Source organism: Carassius gibelio, chromosome A9, assembly GCF_023724105.1.
Source record: "Carassius gibelio isolate Cgi1373 ecotype wild population from Czech Republic chromosome A9, carGib1.2-hapl.c, whole genome shotgun sequence".
Classification (NCBI taxonomy): Eukaryota; Metazoa; Chordata; class Actinopteri; order Cypriniformes; family Cyprinidae; genus Carassius; species Carassius gibelio.
The window spans coordinates 1,403,389-1,413,300 of NC_068379.1; the positions used below are offsets into that span (position 1 = coordinate 1,403,389).

General features: G+C 41.6%; 1 protein-coding gene across 3 annotated transcripts in view; it reads right to left on the reverse strand.

Annotated features, from left to right (window-relative positions):
- LOC128019406 (keratin-associated protein 5-4) overlaps positions 1-2,128 on the reverse strand; it is a 78,152-nt gene extending 76,024 nt beyond the window's left edge. Inside the window, exon 1 of one of the 3 annotated variants that reach the window (XM_052605367.1) lies at positions 1,784-2,128. The gene's annotated coding sequence lies outside the window, so the exon portion shown is untranslated. The remainder of the gene's footprint in view (positions 1-1,783) is intronic. The other 2 variants (XM_052605369.1, XM_052605368.1) reach the window with 2 other exon arrangements.
- Positions 2,129-9,912: the final 7,784 nt, after the last annotated feature.

The window sequence follows — 9,912 nt, forward strand, 5'->3', positions numbered from 1 at the left end:
CATAAAGAGAGCAGTTTACTCCATTCACAGCAGTTTGAACCAATGGAATGAATGAATAAATCACTTATTCATCAAAACATTTTCTGCCACCTATTGGCACTTAGTTTTATATTTAGAGTGACAATATTCACATATTTATAAAAAATAAAATAAAATAATAATTATTAAAGAGATTAGATCCGAGTAGTAATTGATTAGATCCTCACAAAGACATAAATGATACTAAATGAGTCAGTTTTGTTCTGGGGGTCCCAGAGGATGGTTTTGAATTGGACTGGGGTCAGGTACTCCAAAAGGTTGAGATTTACTGACGCAGCGTCTTCCCCTCTTGGGGAATCATGATTACGTGCATCATAACACGAGACATTCTGAAGTGAAGTAAACATCAGCCCATTTCACACGCTCAGGGAGTAGGGAGAAATGAACTCTGTGTAGCGATCCTATCAATCAGAACACAGCTCATGCACGGAGCTCTCTTCTAAAGAGCTGGTAAACAAGAGAGACATGCAAAATATGCAGAGCCGCTGTTCTGATATGGTATGTGACTAAAAACATCATCAGTCACATAAAAGTAATCAGATCTTTGACTCTTTGTGCGAGATATATATATATATATATATATATATATATATATATATATATATATATATATATATATATATATATATATATATATATATATATATATAATAATCATTATTATTATATCAGGAATGTGTATGTGCTTTTATGCATCTGATGCGGCATTAACGGCATATATTCTCTCAAGAGACGGATCTACTTCAACACAGAGAGAGCAGTATATACCTTGTGTTACTTTATTTTCTTACCATTTCTCTTGTGGTTCATTCATAGTTAAGGAAGGAAGGAACTGTTAAACAAGTTGTTTTTGAAACTCGTGAAAACTATTTCAATTGATAGCTGATGATTGCAGTGATCGCATAGGCTTTTAAATATAATTTTAATTATATACCAATTATTTATTGTATAAAAGAGATAAATGCTTTAAAAGCATTTTAATGAGTAGGCTAATCTCTCTAATCTTTATCTGCAGGGGATGAGCTATGAAATAACTGTTGGGAAAATTAATTGTAGTATTAATTTAATAATAAAGTAGCATAATAATAAAAATAGTTATTTAATTCACTATTTGTAAATTCCAAATCTTTATGGTATAGAGTAATCTATCAGGGGTCATCTCGTCAGTTGCCTGTTATTTCAGTAAATCCATCCAGTAACATACGCAATATATTGGAGAAAATATTTGCAAAAAGCTGATCATATGGGCCCCTATAAGTTTCATCCTAGGCTAGCCTATGTGTTAGTAAACCCCTGCCGAATACTGTCACCGAAAGACATAAATTGGTAATGACAGTAATATCATATTCAGAATCATGTAAACAACATTAACACAAATACAGCGTTTGTCTTTACATTTGCAGAGAATGTCCAATAGTTATCTGATTACTTACAGTGTGATGTATGCACAATCGAGAAAAAACGTATCAGGTATGGAGCAATACAGTGTACTTTACTAACCATCTACAATATTCAGCCGATCCCCTTTCTTATTATCCGCCTGCTCTCTTTTCAGACACTTTGTGAACCTCTGTGGAAAGTTTGAGCATAGTCTCAAATTTTTTTATTATACGCCTATTACAACCTACACGCATATCCTTGACACGTCCACACATATGTGAGCATTAGAACAGACCCTGGTAACAAGTTGCACTACATACATACAATATATACAAATAGTGTAAAAAGTACTTCTCCTACTCACTTCTTTCTGTTTCTTCAAATAATTCAAGATTTCAAAGAAAGAGCATGTTCCAGCCATTCCAAGAATTTTAACATCCTTTTTGTCCCCCTGCATCCTGCAAAACCCACCCCAGTGTTGCCAAATCCCTCCTTCTAGGACTACACTCAAAAATGTCTTCGCGTTCCTTACAAAAAAGTTTTGTGTTTCTGCACGTTGTTTCCTGCACAAGTTTGCAGCACTTGAATTATGTTGGCTTGAAAAAGCCAACTTACTGAAATCCGATTTAAACTTCTTCTTCTTCTTCTTCTTCTTCTTCTTCTGAGACCAAATTTTAAAATGCATGTCCTCCTAGACTTTGCAATAACGTTTTACACACTTCTATTTTTATGTCACCCTGCATCCTGCAAAAACCACCCCAATGTTGCCAAAGCCCTCCTTCTAGGACCACACTCAAAAATGCCTCAGCGTCCCTTATCAAAAGAAAAGTGATATGATTAAGTATTTTTTCAGACTCATTGGCACATTTTCTGCTCATTTTCATATTTCAGACAAATGTTCAATGATCAGCACCCCCCTACACATTTATATTACATACAGGATGTTTGGGGCTAATAGGCCTGCTATTATTATGTGTGTGTGTGTGTGTGTGTGTGTGTGAGAGAGAGAGAGAGAGAGAGCGTCTGTGAGTGTAAGTGAGAGGTTTGTGTTTGCCCCTGCCGTTTCAAGCACAAGTTTACAGCACTTTAATTAACTAGGCTTGAAATTGAAACCTTTTTCTTCTTCTGAGACCAAATTTTTAAAATGACTTCAGACTTGTCTGACTTGGGTTGCTATATCTTTTCTACAGGGTGTCCACGGGGTCTTAAAAAGTAGTAAAAGTTGTTAAATCATTTAGAGTAAATTAAGGCCCTTAATAAGTATTAAAAAGTATTAAATGCCCTTTTCCAAGGTATTAAGTTTTGTATCATCTTTTCATTGTGTATATTTGTCCAAATAGTGGGGTTCTGTGTAGTTTATTTATGGAATCCCGCAAGATTGACGGAATCTCTTACAGCACTCACTGACAGACTGTGATAGCACAGGGCTTGTTGTAGAGATGCAACACCATTTTTTCAGAACCGTTCTGATCGGACACCGAAAATTCAGAGTATCTGATGATACTGATCCAATCCGATACCAGCGCAGTTTTTTTAAACAATGTAGAATTTCTATACTTCTCTGTTTTGACCTGATCGTCGCTCTTTGTGTGTGTGTGTGTGTGTGTGTGTGTGTGTGTGTGTGTGTGTGTGTGTCTGTTAAACACAATCTACTACATATAGACAACTTCATTTGAATTAAAAATAACTAATTTAAAAATATATAAACACAATATATGACAAAATACTATTATGAACAAGGTTAGTGGATAAATCAGCAGCAAAAGATACTCTAGAAAAATCTAGTGATAATCTGGATCTAGTGATATATTACAAATACTGTAAGAGTGAGTAAGTCTAAAATCTGGTAAAATGTTACACATTGCTCTCTGTATTGTCGAAACATACATTAATGTAAAAACATGTATATACATTACACAGTAATAAAGGCAAAAACATATGATCGATAGGACAGAACAAGAAAGACTATTAATAATCTTTGATTATGCTAAAAAGTATTATAATACTACACTGTCAGAAAAAAAAATGTGTAAAATTTGGGGTACAATGGCTTTTCACTGGGGCAGTACTTTCAAGGGTACACCCGTTGTACCCTATCACTTGGGTACATATCTGTACCCTTGCTGGACCTTTCAAAGGCAAATATGTACCTCTGCTGATTAGTGCTACGGTACCATAATATACCTTTTAAAAAGGTGCAAATTCATCCTTTTAAGGGTACTGCCCCAGTGACAAGCCTTCTGTACCTTGTGATGGCAAATTTGTACTCCATACAGCACATTAAAAAGGCCAGAATGCTGTTTATCTGTTTAATTATTAAACATTCAAAACCATTAAATTCTCACATTTTTTTACAGGATGTTTTCAGCTACATCACAATGTCATAACAATGCATATATTGTGCAGATTCACACAAAAAAAGAATATACAACCTATACTCAAAATTGTAAACAGCAATAATCAAAAAGCATTTTTTTCCAACAGTACACATTTCATTAATTGTAACTTTAAATCCTTAACATTTTATTACAAACTTTAATTTTTTAAAATGTTTTATAAAACTGTAAACAGCAATAATATTAAGCTCGATATATATATCTATCTAAATATATCTAAATCAGTACATGCAATTTCATTATTATTATTATTATTATTATTATTATTATTTATTCTTTTACCATGTAATAAAATGTTAATTAATGAAGTAAATTAACTTTTCAAAACAGCACTAGATCTCATTTTGAAGCAAATTTTTTTTTACTACATTCTACATTTTCTAAAAACAGTTTTGAATAGACGAGAGATCCAAGAGCAGTGTTTTTAATGGGTAATCCAAAAATCATTATCCAAACAGGCAGAAGGTCATAACCATGCAATCAGTCCAGAAACAAAACAAACAGGAAACTAGAAACTAGAGAACACAAGGAAACGCGAGAAAACCAGGTGACAGAAAATAAGGACTCCATGAAACAGAATGAAAGCAGACTGGCTATATGGGCAGGTGATGACGCTGAAAGTAAAGACAGCTGAGTGCAATTAACAGGTGTGCAATTACTGTGATGAAGGGACAAGGCTAGTGGGAAATGTAGTGCCTGCAGTGGGGTGCCTATGGGGAAGTGAGACCACTAGTGAACACCCAGGGAAACACAGACCAGACACCGTGACACATCCACTTTGACAAGGACTTGAACCCTCTTGGAGAAAGCCATTTTCCACTCAGTTCTATCAACTGTATGGTTGTGTATGGAGTATCAGCACACTGTAAAAAGAAAATGTTAAACATCTATCAGTAAAACAAGGCAACATCTATCAGAACTGCATAACCAGACCTGCATCGGAGTATTCCAAAGTGAGAGTTTAACATAGGTGCGGGAAGTGAGGGTGCTGCAACACCCTGTTTTTTTTTTGGTTGTTTTTTTTTTTTTGGACAACTTTTTAACTGTTGGGAATAATAATAAAAAAATCTCACCTTTTTGGCAGAGACACCAGTCTCACCCACCAGTGTGTGATGTTTTTGTCATATACATTATTTTATTACTGTTTACTTTAATACGTTTGAGAATATTTTACCCTACATTAGATTAGTATTTTTCATAGACTATTTTTTTTTTAAATTAAGCTAATTTCCTGCAAGAATTACTATATTGTGATATATTAGTATTATGAAACAAAATTACTCATATGTGATGTAAGATGTTGGTCATATCGCCCACTGCTAGATCACAGTTTCAGGGGATACTGTATGGACACGAAACAAATTTTCAACAGTAATGTGTTATGTCAATACCTGGTAGATCTTCTGCAAGCATCTCTTCTTTTGCCTCTTAGTAGACTTTGGCCAATGGAGAATTTCTTTGAACAAGCTCAAGCTCAAGCTCGTTCACTGCAAGGTGTCTGGTCGCACTTTGCTGTACTGGATATGCTGGACATTCACATGACCCTCAACAGAGGATGCATCCTCTCCAATGTCAGCAATGCTTTTTCGATCAAATTCCATAAGTTCATAATAATAATAATAATAATAATAATAATAATAATAATAGTTAAACCTCAAAAACAAATCATGTCATTCATTATTTCCTAACCTTAGATTTTTATAGAAAGAGATATATTAAATTTAAGGCTGTGAATGATGAAATAATGAATTAACAAAAAAAAAAAGTTATTATACAAATCAGTCATGACATGTCAAATTAACCAAATTTCAGAAACTTACCTTTATTCGTCATTCCAGCCCTAACTTAACTGCATCATATGTTATAAATATAGAAACTCCACCTTTTGAATGCTTAGCACATCATGTAAACCGAGTTCCCTTTCAGTCGGTCACGTTCTACTTTATGTCAGAAAGAGACTGACGAATGGGATCTTGCCCGAGAGCCCAATCACCTTTGTTTGGTTACAAAACGAGCCAATGGTACACCGAGTACCTTGGTCTGCGGAAATTGCATCACGAGCTCTGCCCCGCAGAGTGGGTATATAATGAGCGGAACACACAACTCGCATTCAAGCTTTCGCTTTGGAGCTGAGCACATGGCTTGCTGCTTTCACCGGAGTGTTTACAAGCGTGTCAGCTGGTGCTGGTGTGACGGCGCGATTCAGCGGTTCATCTGGGTTTCCTGCAGTCAGCTCCCGCGTTCCCCTGAGTGTTTCAGCGCCACTGAAAGAGCATTTTTTTCTCACAAAAGAGTAACGGGTTGAATTTTCGTCTTTTTAAAGGCAGCTGTGTCGCTGTGTCACGTGTCTGGGTTTCAGCACGGTGATACTGCGTTCATGGATGACTCATGTTCTCATTATGGGACACTCAGTTACTTTAAAGGGGGGTGAAATGCTCTTTCATGCATACTGAGTTTTTTACACTGTTAAAGAGTTGGATTCCCATGCTAAACATGGACAAAGTTTCAAAAATTAAGTTGTACATTTGAAGGAGTATTTCTGTTCCAAAAATACTCCTTCCGGTTTGTCACAAGTTTCGGAAAGTTTTTTTTGAGTATGGCTCTGTGTGACGTTAGATGGAGCGGAATTTCCTTATATGGGTCCTGAGGGCACGTTTGCCGGAAGAGCGTGCGCTCCCATATAGCAGAGCAATGAGAGCACAACAGACTTCACTGATCAGAGCAAGAGCGTCGTGAAATGTCACATAAGGAGTGTGTTTTTGGTTGCCAGGGCAAGACAACCCTGCACAGATTACCAAAGAAAAAACAGCATTAAAGGACCAGTGGATGGAGTTTATTTTTACAGAGCATCAACGGAGTTGTGCAAGTGTTTGTGTTTGTTCCCTGCATTTCTAAAATGCTTGTTTTACAAACAAAGCCCAGTTTGACGACGGATTTGCGTATCGTTTATTTCTTAAGGAAGATGCAATCCCAACGAAAAAGGGTCACTATTGTGTGTTGGAACCACAGGCGGTGAGTAAAACTGCTTAAAATATCTCTGCCTCCCTGTTAGTGCGTCCGCCTCCCAGACCCGGGTTCAAGCCCCGCTCGGAGCGAGTCGTTGCTGCTGCTGCTCTCGTTCAGTTTCAGCCTTCACAGCTGTCACAGCTTCCAAACGCTCTCAACGCAACTGGCGCTCGTGATTCTTTAGCTCCGCCCACACGTCATGCCTCCAGGCACTCGTGTTTTTCCGGGAAAAATCGTTACAGACTATCTTTCTCTTATGAATATAATAAAACTAAATACTTTTTGGAGTTATGAAGGATGCAGTACTACTCTATAGGTACTCAAGATTAACATGATATTGAGTGAAAACGAGCATTTCACCCCCCCTTTAAAGGTACAGAGTCCCCTTTGCCACACCCCGTTCTAGCTCCTCTTTTCGTGAGAGGGCTACTCTGTCTGGTGGCCACACCCCCCTCACAAACGCAGCAGCCGGTTGAGTTCTGGATGAGTTCCTGGACCCTTTCAGGCTCCTGACATCTCATTCGGGGCTCAGGAGGAAGACCTTATGTCGATCGCCGCATCACAAGGCGGGCTTGAGTCCTCGGGAGATGAGGATTCGGCTGTGTTGCCTCCCTCGGAAGTGCCAGCATTGCCCGAGTCCGATCCCGAGTTTTCTGTTGCGATGCTGCGAACTGTGTCCTCAGAGCACCTCCGCATGATGTGGTGGTCCCAAGCTACCCTCCAAGGCCTGTGCGTACTTTTCCATGCTGTGGCCAAGGCTTACAGAGCTGTGGGTCAGGCTGCCTCTGCCCTCCATGCCATGGCCACCCTTCATGTCTACCAGGCCAAGGTGCTAAAAGAGCTGCATGAGGGCAGTGCTGACCCAGGGGGTTTGTAGGAGGTGCGCACTGCTACTGACCCCACTCTCCGGGCGACGAAGGATACTGCACACTCCTTGGGTCAGGTGATGTCCACTTTGGTGGTCCAGGATCTCCACCTATGGCTGACCCTGGCAGACATAAGGGAGTCTGATAAACTCTACTCCTCGATCTCCTAGGCTGACCTCTTCGGCGACGCAGTAGAGAATTTTCCCAGCAGTTCTCTGCCGCCCCGAAGCAGTCTGAGGCCATCCTGTCCCGGTGGACTGCTGCTGCCCACTGCCGTCGATGCAGCCGCCTCAGCCTTCTCGTTGCCGAGGGCGCCCCCCTGCGGTCTCCACCCCTCCCGCTCGGCCACAGCAGCAGCCTTCACTCTGGCCACAGCGAGAAGACGGCTACGCGATTCAGTTCGCCCAGCGTCCCCTCAGGTTTCGGGGTGTTCACATGATGATGGTGGGCACAGATGCTCCTGTCATGCACAAGGAGGTTGCGACCCTGCTGGCAAAGGGCGCTCCAGCCGACATGAGGTCCGGCTTTTACAGCCCCTACTTCTTAGTACCCAATGAAACAGGTGGGTTACGCCCAATCCTGGACTTGCGTGCCTTGAACTGAGCTCTTCACAGACTTCCGTTCAAGATGCTAACGGCCAAGCGCATTTACAAATGAATTTGTCCGTTGGATTGGTTTGTAGCAATCGACCTCAAGGACATATGCTTTCATGTCTTCATTATTTCTCGACACAGACCATTTCTTCGGTTTGCTTTCGAGGGAGAGTCATTTCACTACGAGGTTGTCACATTTGGGTTGCCTTGTCTCCCTGCATCTTTACAAAAGTCACAGAGGGAGCCCTGGCTCTTCTCAGGGAACGAGGTGTCCGTATCCTCAACTACCTCGACAACTGGCTGATCCTAGCTCACTCTAAAGCATGGTTGTGTGAGCACAGGGATCTGGTGCTCATACACTTGTCCGGCTGGGTCTTCAGGTCAACCGGGAAAAGAGCAAACTTTCCCTTGTGAAGAGGATCACTTTTCTTGGTATGGAAATAGACGTGGTCGCCATGTTCGCATGGCTTACGAACGAGTGCGCACAGTTATTGCTGAGTTGCCTGAGACAATTCAAGGGTAAGAGAGCTGTTCCACTGAAACTGTTTCAAAGGCTTCTGGGGCATATGGCATCCACAGCGGCAGTCATTACCGCTCAAGTTACTCCATATGAGCAGTGCAATCAGCACTGGCTTCACGACCGAGTCCCGAGATGGGCATGGCAACTGAGCATGCTCCGAGTGACCGTCACTCCAGCCTGCCTCTGAACCTTCACCCCGTGGTTGGACCCCTCATTTCTACAGGCTGGAATTCCCCTAGAACCTGTCTCCAGACATGTTATAGTGTCAACAGATGCCTCTGCCACGGGCTTGGGTGCCATGTGCAACAGCAAGCTGCATCGGGCTTCTGGACAGGACCCCAACTTCAGTGGCATGTCCTTGCCTCGAGTTGCTTGCAGTACAGCTTGCTCTGCACCGCCTCAGGGCCCTGCTGAAGGACAAGCACGGTCTGGTCCGTACGGACAACACTGCAACCATAGCGCACATCAACCGTCAGGGTGGTCTACACTCCCATCACATGTCGCAACTTGCTCACCATCTCCTCTTGTAGAGTCAGAAACAGCTGAGGTCGCTTCATGCCATTCACATCCACATTCACATTCACAGGCTCAATCGTGCAGCCGACGAGCTCTCACAGCAGTAGTCTCACCTTGGGGAATGGAGACTCCACCCCCAGTCGGTTCAGCTGATTTGGGAACACTTCAGAGACACTCAGGTAGACCTGCTGCCTCTCCAGAAAATTCCCACTGCCAGTTGTTTTACTCCCTGACCGAGTGCACCCTTGGCACAGACACTCTTGCACACAGCTGGCCGCTGGGCCTTGCGGAATGCATTTCAAAAGGCCCCAGTGAGCCTTCTTGCACAGACTTTGTGCAAGATCAGGGAGGACGAGGAGCAGGTACTCATGGTTGCGCCTTTTTGGCCCAGCCGCATTTGGTGTTCTTCGTGATGTGAGGACCCCTGAAAATGCCCGATCAGGTCAGTGCTTTCCTTTCTTCAGGAGGGGTTGGAATGAAGGCTGTCTCCTTCCACCCTCAAGATCTATGTGGCCACCAATTCAGCTCACCATGACTCTGTTGAAGGTCTTTTGGGAAGCACAATCTGATCACCAGGTTCCTGAGAGTAGCAAGGA